We start from the raw sequence: 7,513 nt of genomic DNA on the forward strand, positions 1-7,513 counted from the left end.
CATAGAATACAGTTAAACAGGTAAACAACACAGCCAGGTGTTTGGCACGTGGCTGGACTAGTCAGTTTCATCAGTACTTCTCTTCCAGGTAGAAGTAATAAGTGAAATCCCCTCCTGCTCCTCTTGCAAGATCCAACTCTCAAGGCCGTTGGAATGGAAACCTTCCTCTGTCAGGCCCTTATATTTTTAGTAATAAGCTATTATTGTTCTGTTCCCTTGTTGCTTTCGTGCCCCAGGATGTGTTCCCCCGAACAAGGTCAGAATTCCTGTTTTGTCATCATTATTCTGCTAGAGAATAGGCAACCCGCCCACAATGCTTTCTGTTCACTGGGGTTCCTGGTACTTGTTTGCCTTCCATGGATACAAATAGACCTGAAATGGAATTTGGCCGAAACCAAGTAAAGCTATTGTGGCAGAGAATAGTTTGGATTCAGTCTAGCTCAGCTGGAAGTTACACTGAAGTCTCTTGCTATAGATGGAGCAGGGGACAAAAAGAAAGTTCTTTAAAATGAGTTCATAATGAAATAATAATGCAATAATATTGTTAATAATATTTAAGCTGCCTGTCGGTTTTAGACACTGAAGTTTTTTTAAGGAGGATAACTGACAGCTTGTACATATTTCATTTACAAACACAAAGCAATACATTATATAACACTCACATGAACTCAAAGTCTTATGTATGTTTCCTCAGTTAACACACAGTGGTATCAGTGGCCCTGGTTATACTGTTGGGTATATGGAGAGTTTTTCAGATGTATTCAAGTTCTGCTGCCCTTTGACACACCTGTATGTATCAGGTATGCAAATAATGTAAATGCAAATTACCATAAATGTTGATTAAGTGTATTTTAAATGTCATACTTCATTTTTAAAATAATTTTCACAGGTTTGAATGCTGTGTAACATATTCTCTCTCCATATAGAACAGCACGGAGTGAAGTGAATTAACTTAATTAACTTTTACATTAACACTTCTTTTGTATTTCCCTGCTAATGTGAGATGTAACATGTACACACACAAATTTAAAAAACAACCTCTGGACTGGATAGGATGGGTTGTGAGGCTGCTGGGACCTTTGAATCTTGATACTATGGGACAGCTGCTGTGTCCCCCTGCTGAGAGGGAGCCTATTTTAACAAGGCAGACCTATTGTCTTTTCCCAAGAATGGCCAGAGAATGTGGCAACTTCTTGGGTCACATAGTCTTTACTTGTTGTGTGTGTGTGTGTGTGTGTGTGTGTGTGTGTGTGTGTGTGTGTGTGTGTGTGTGTGTGTGTGTGTGTGTGTGTGTTGGTGATTGGGGTGAGGGGTGGGACGTGGCTGTCATTCGCATCACTATAGGAGCACATGCCATCAGAACTAATTACCTGCCTGGAAGGACCAATTAAGACGCCCTCTAATGCCCCTTATCAAGGTAACATACAATAGAGGACTTACAGTAGTGCAGGATGGGAAGTGGGGAGGACTGATGAACAGGACAGTAGCATGAACAGTGACATTTGAAGTCAACTGTGTAGAGACACGTCTCTGTTTGTCTCTGTTTTAGAATGCCAATGCACAGACAAATAAACACAAACATTTAATCTAATTGGGGGGGGGGGGTCACCTTCACAGCAGAAAGTCTCCCATATTTCAGTACGCCATATTTTTTGTCAGTGGAGTAAAATGTTAAACATATAGTAATGCAGCAACATAAAGTAATATCAAATCCAAAAGTGTGTGCTCATCCACTGAAGTCGTATTTGTTCCATACTTTTTCCCACTTAAAAAGTGAGTGAAATGAAACCTTAATTTGAAAAAATTCATTGAACTATTAAAACTGTTTTATTGCACTGAATTCTTAACTTCGTCACAAACCATTTCATCTTAGATGATTTTCAGTCAGGAACACTCTCGTCAGAGATTTATCCATTTATTGCAACAAATGGAAACTATGTACAGTTGTGCTTGGCGCTGATGGGAGGGAGTCGTATTTAAAGGCGCTGACACACCAACCCGATTATCGTGCGAGGTCGGTGACCCGAGTCTGTTTGGTGTGTTCTGTGCCGTCGTCAGTCGGAGGAGCCGTCGGCCTTCATTTGGGCCGATTTGACTTTGTCGATCTGAAATGAAGACTGCGTGGCCTATTGTCGCTTAAAATGGTTTCAGAAACACGTTTCAGTGAACTATTTTTGTAAAATACAAGATCGTATTCTGAACGAGCCGCCATTATGGTCGGTTTTGAAATTCAGGAGAAGCCAGACCCACGTGACGCGTTCGTCCAATCAGTTGTCGGTTTTCATTTTTTGGGAGATAATACAGATTTGCGCCGCCTGCTGTTATGGAGACGTATTACGAGTTGCGAACACGCAGAACGTACGCTCAAGTCGGCGTCGCTTCAGTGTGTTCCGAGGCACTTTTTTGACAAACTCGGGGAGGCTGATCAGTCCGACTGCCTTTTCTGCCGACGGTCGGTCGTCGGGTTGGTGTGTCAGAGCCTTAAAAAGATCGCCTTGATGCGAGAATGGCTGTGACTGGTGTGTGTCTGATAGGAATGATAATACAATCAGCGGGCATATGACTTCTGTGTCCTGCATGAACGCTAACCTTAATTGACTGTGTTTTCCCGTCATCTAAAACTGTATTTCTGACATGAATAATGGTTTAAAATGAATGAGTAAAACAATTCACTTCATTATTTAAACCCCTCCCGTTCTCCTGGGATAACTGTTTGTGCTGATCTCACATATAGTCTGATAAAAAGAGGTCTTGAGAAAATAAAAAGGCTTTTGAAAATCCTCTGAAAGCTTGAAACCACTTGCCTCTCGAAACAGCACCTGTGCTCTTGACTGGGTATAAACAAGTTCCATGTAGCAAAGATTTATTATTTTAATGGATAAAACTTAAGGTCCCCACCTCTGTGCTTCTCCAGATCTCCATACTCTATTAGATTATTCTATACATTTATTTAGAGTTGGTATCCGCAAGGTTTTTTGAAATGAAGCAAAAATATCAACCTGTGATATTTATGCTTAACAGGATGACACTAATTTCTTCCATTATAGAATACAGATTGGCCTATTGGATCGCAACATTATCTGCTAAATAATGCCAATTAATCTGCTCAAAAACTACTTTTTTAATCAAAATCAACAGCATGAATCTAGTGGGATCACACATTAAGAACTGGCATATTTTCTATATATCCAGTGGCTGATTTAAATAAACAGTAGGCCTCCACTAACTCCAGTGTACCATGGGAATAGGCAGTTTCATTCTCATTCTCAGACCTCTTAGTGAAAGTATTATGTGTTGTGAATATACAGTTATGTCTTAAGAATAAATCCATTGTGTTTTGGCTTCAATACAGCCCTTTCCTCTGGAGCTGCTGTGAAACCCAACACTTTGTTTAAACTGTGCTGCCTTTATCTTTTTTCTTACTGTATGAGTAAAGCTGTTACAGCTTGACTCCCAGCAGCACTGTGAGATAATTATGATAAGACATGGCTGAGTTGTTCTATTAACAAACATGGCTACCAAGGCCAGAGGATGGGAGGAACAATGAAGGCAAATTACTTCATGCTGGAGGTGTTGGCAGTCTGTCGTTATAGTTACAGCAATGGCTGTTGGTTCACTGCAATTGAGCTCTGTTGAACTCTGACCTTCTTTAGTGAATGTGAATGAAACTCTGCTAATGAGCTTCTGCACATTCAGATCCTTCATTTGCTTCTTTCCCAAATATCTTCTACAAATATTGGTTCATTTCCCAACTGAAAACCATATTTCATTTTTTACTAATTGGACTATGGAGCATTGGTACCTATAGTCTTTAGTTTCTTTCGGTAATGTGTCATTGTCATTTTTTAAATAGAAACATATATATATATTGATAATGGTCTGGCTCAGCAATGCAGACACAGTACAGCCAAACAACACTGATCCCAGAATGTAGCCTTGGGAGACCCCATGTTATATTTATATGGAAGTATAATATCAACACCATTATTTAGGTCTCTAAATATTAAATCTTAGTTAATTATCCAAGCAGGACCTGCAGCTGAATGTTGGCGCTGCATGTCCTGTAATGGACCAAACATTTACCTCTTACGATCACGTGTTGTTACTCTAACATGTTATTCCATGATGATTCAATTGTGTTTGTTTTTTATGTATTATTTTCAAATGCAATCATAACATGCCGATGTAAAATTATGTTTATTTCTAGAAATGGAAAATAGTTCTTACTACTAGAATAAAGTGCACATGCTTCTCATTTCCCTTTCTTTATATCCAGCTGTGTGTCTGGCAGGTGGTCATGTTTGGACTTTAATACAAAGGAGCATGTTTCCATCTTCCAAAACCAATTCCTAATACCACCTTAAAGCTTTCCCTCCCTGCTGATGTCAGTGGATGACACTGATGAGGTTACTCAGGTGAAATACTGCTCCTGGATCTGTGGATAAACAGATTTGAACCAGGTTACCTGAGGCCAAATGTTCCCCTTTACAGAATTACACATTCGGAGTGTTGCCATCTAATTTCACCTAAATCACAATAAACTGTTACATTTGTCACTCAGAAAGGTGTTTCGTATGTGATGATGCATTTAATGTCAAGTGGATATTATCTTTAGATTATTAGCAATACACCAGTGTCTTAACTTATTTAACTTGGAGGGATTTTATTTCTTGTTTTATTCCATTTTTTGGTTTCTTCTTTAGTTTGTGAATTTGTGTTTTGACTTTTTTGTATCCACCCTTCCAACAGCACGGTTATCTAATCCAGACAGTCGATGTCATTTTGCAACTCATTGTTTAACTTCGTGCAGACTTGAGATCATAGCTGTTTAACAGGTTTCACTTTTATGTTAAAAGATTATTTAAAAAAATTGTAGATGACAATAGCAGCATGGCTCTATGGATGGCAATTGGTCGACCATTTTGGCTGAAAATTTAATCAACTATTGGATGAATTGACATGAACTTTTGTACAGACATTCAGGCTTAGAGGATGAATCCTACTGACTTTTGTGATCCCCTGACTTTTCCTCTAACGCCACCATAAGGTTGAAGTTTGGGGTTTTGAATAACATTTATTATTGTAACTATTAATGGATTGCCACGAAAAATGTTCTTGTAATACTGACTGAATCGTGTTACCTTTAACTCTTTTCATCTAGCAGTATCATCAGGTCAAGAACTTTAATATTTAGTCATAAAATATAATTTATGTCCAAATATCTAAGGACTAATTCCTATCAGCCTCATCTGTACTTTGTGTTTAGTGCGGCGTCATCACTATGTTCCCAGGATCCTACTGTATATCTCTTGATATAAACTAACATTGTAAGAGATAGGTCAGGGTTAGCTTCACAGTTCCAACTGCAATAGAACGAATGGAGATGGACTCTTCAAATGTTTGAATGGTAAAAATCCGTTTAGCCACTGTGGAGATATCAATGTCTAAAGTCAAGAAAACAGTTTAGCGCTAGTTAGCAAATGTTAGCATGCTAATTTGCTAAAAGAAAAAGAAAAAGAGATTAAACAGTCCAAATCCTCTTAAAATTATGTTTTCATTTATAAACTTTTCACTCTGATAAGTGCATTTTGATTGAGCTTTTTCTTATCAGACCAATAAAGTATTTTTTTTAAATGAGAAAGACAATGACCCAACCACACACTACCAAGCTATTTGCAAAGACAACAATTCAAAATATTTAATCACACAGAAAACATGAGACCATTACTTCAAATGTACTCAACTGGAGTAAAAATCTAATACCTATTTGTATTGTTGTGTGATGATCTAACGAATGATTCGGTTTCACATTCGTAAATAATGAAAAATCCTTCAATGGATCGATTGAAATGGAATTGAGTTGACCTCCAGGCTGAGGTCAGGTGACCCAAATGCCGCTTCAGCCAAACCTAACCCCCGCCTGGACACCCTGTGTGTCCTCTATCTGGTTTGACAGCAGCCGTTGTTCCAGGGGGAGGGACGGAGGAACTGACGGCTCACTCGAGGGTGACCGTTTGGAAAGTCCACTTTGACCTTTGACGTCAGGGCTACACACACACACACACACACACACACACACACACACACACACACACACACATCTCAGAGGCTTGTCTCTGGCTGTTTGACCTTTCCAATGGCCTGTGGACACTGTCCATGTCAGTCATGCTTGGCTGTTGCCAATGAGCTTTGAACAGCAGCAAGATCTGCAGCTAAATAACATCAGGTTTATGTTGGTTATCTCAAGTCGGAGCCCAGTCTACACAGATGAGTTTTCTTTGTTTGATGCCGAGGTGCATCACTGCTAAAGGATTACAAGGCTGTCTATTAGCCTTAAAATGTATGAAACATTGTTAAAAACACAAAAAAATGCAAATGTTCACCTATGAAACCAAGTCTAATTTTCTCTGTTACTAAGTTGTTTACATTTAAAGCACCAAAATGCGGTACTGCACAAAATGTCATTTGCAGCACTGTTTATTTTTACCTCAGAATTACACACTTTATATCCTACATTCGATCTATTATTATCCAGTAGTTCCCAAACTCAAGGTCAGGGGTCACAAAATTATTTAACAAATTAGGAAAGAAAAATCTATATTTTTTGCACAAATTGTCAATTTTATCTGTTTTGCCGTTTTTTTTATCCATCAAATGGAACAATCTGAGCAGGAAAGAAACACTGGTTCAACTGCTCACAACTCATATCCACTATGAGGCCATTTTCTGTGAGGAGGGGGTGTAAGTAGTAGTAGCTAGTACTGCTTTGTTTTAAGGGCTCACAAACCAGAGGGCATTGGAATTGGATTTTTTTATTTTTATTTTACAGGCACACAGCGCCCTCTAAAGCCTAACCAGAGTACAGCATTTGACACTGAAGGTGCATTTGATATCTAATTGGCTAAGGTAAGGTTATGCTTAAATGTCCAGCTAAAATGATAAATGTTTAAATGAGCTTTAAAATACAACTTTCATCATAATAACCCACATTTTAAGTGTGACTTTAATTCTACTGTAAGAAATGTTTTCGTTGCAGTACCAGATGAGCCAAAAAGTGTTTTTCTTGGCTCATCTTTGGTTTATCCCTTTGAGATACAGATACACGCAATGGTAAATAATCCAATAGTTTCCAATGGAATGGTGTCAACTTGGTTGTTGTCATAGGAAAGAGTAGCAGAACATGTAGAGTAGCATATAGAAGAGTTAAAAACACAAAAGTTTGATGTAGAGAATAATATTGCCAAACAGAGCCAATATCAAATCAATGGAGGTAATACCACTCTTAAAGCCCACTAGCCTCAACACTAACATTATCTGTATTCCGGTTTCACATTCTGCATGTTGATCTTTATTACTGATATTACTAAAATGGTTCAACCTACATGTTGCAACATGTAGACAAGCAGATTAAGAGACTACAGTATATGTGTGCATTAATCATTAGAGAATGCATCCTGGCAACACATTTAATATAAGCAAACACTGGCACACAAAACAAGTTTCAAACTACATC

This window comes from Sander lucioperca, chromosome 19 (assembly GCF_008315115.2).
Source record: "Sander lucioperca isolate FBNREF2018 chromosome 19, SLUC_FBN_1.2, whole genome shotgun sequence".
Taxonomy (NCBI): Eukaryota; Metazoa; Chordata; class Actinopteri; order Perciformes; family Percidae; genus Sander; species Sander lucioperca.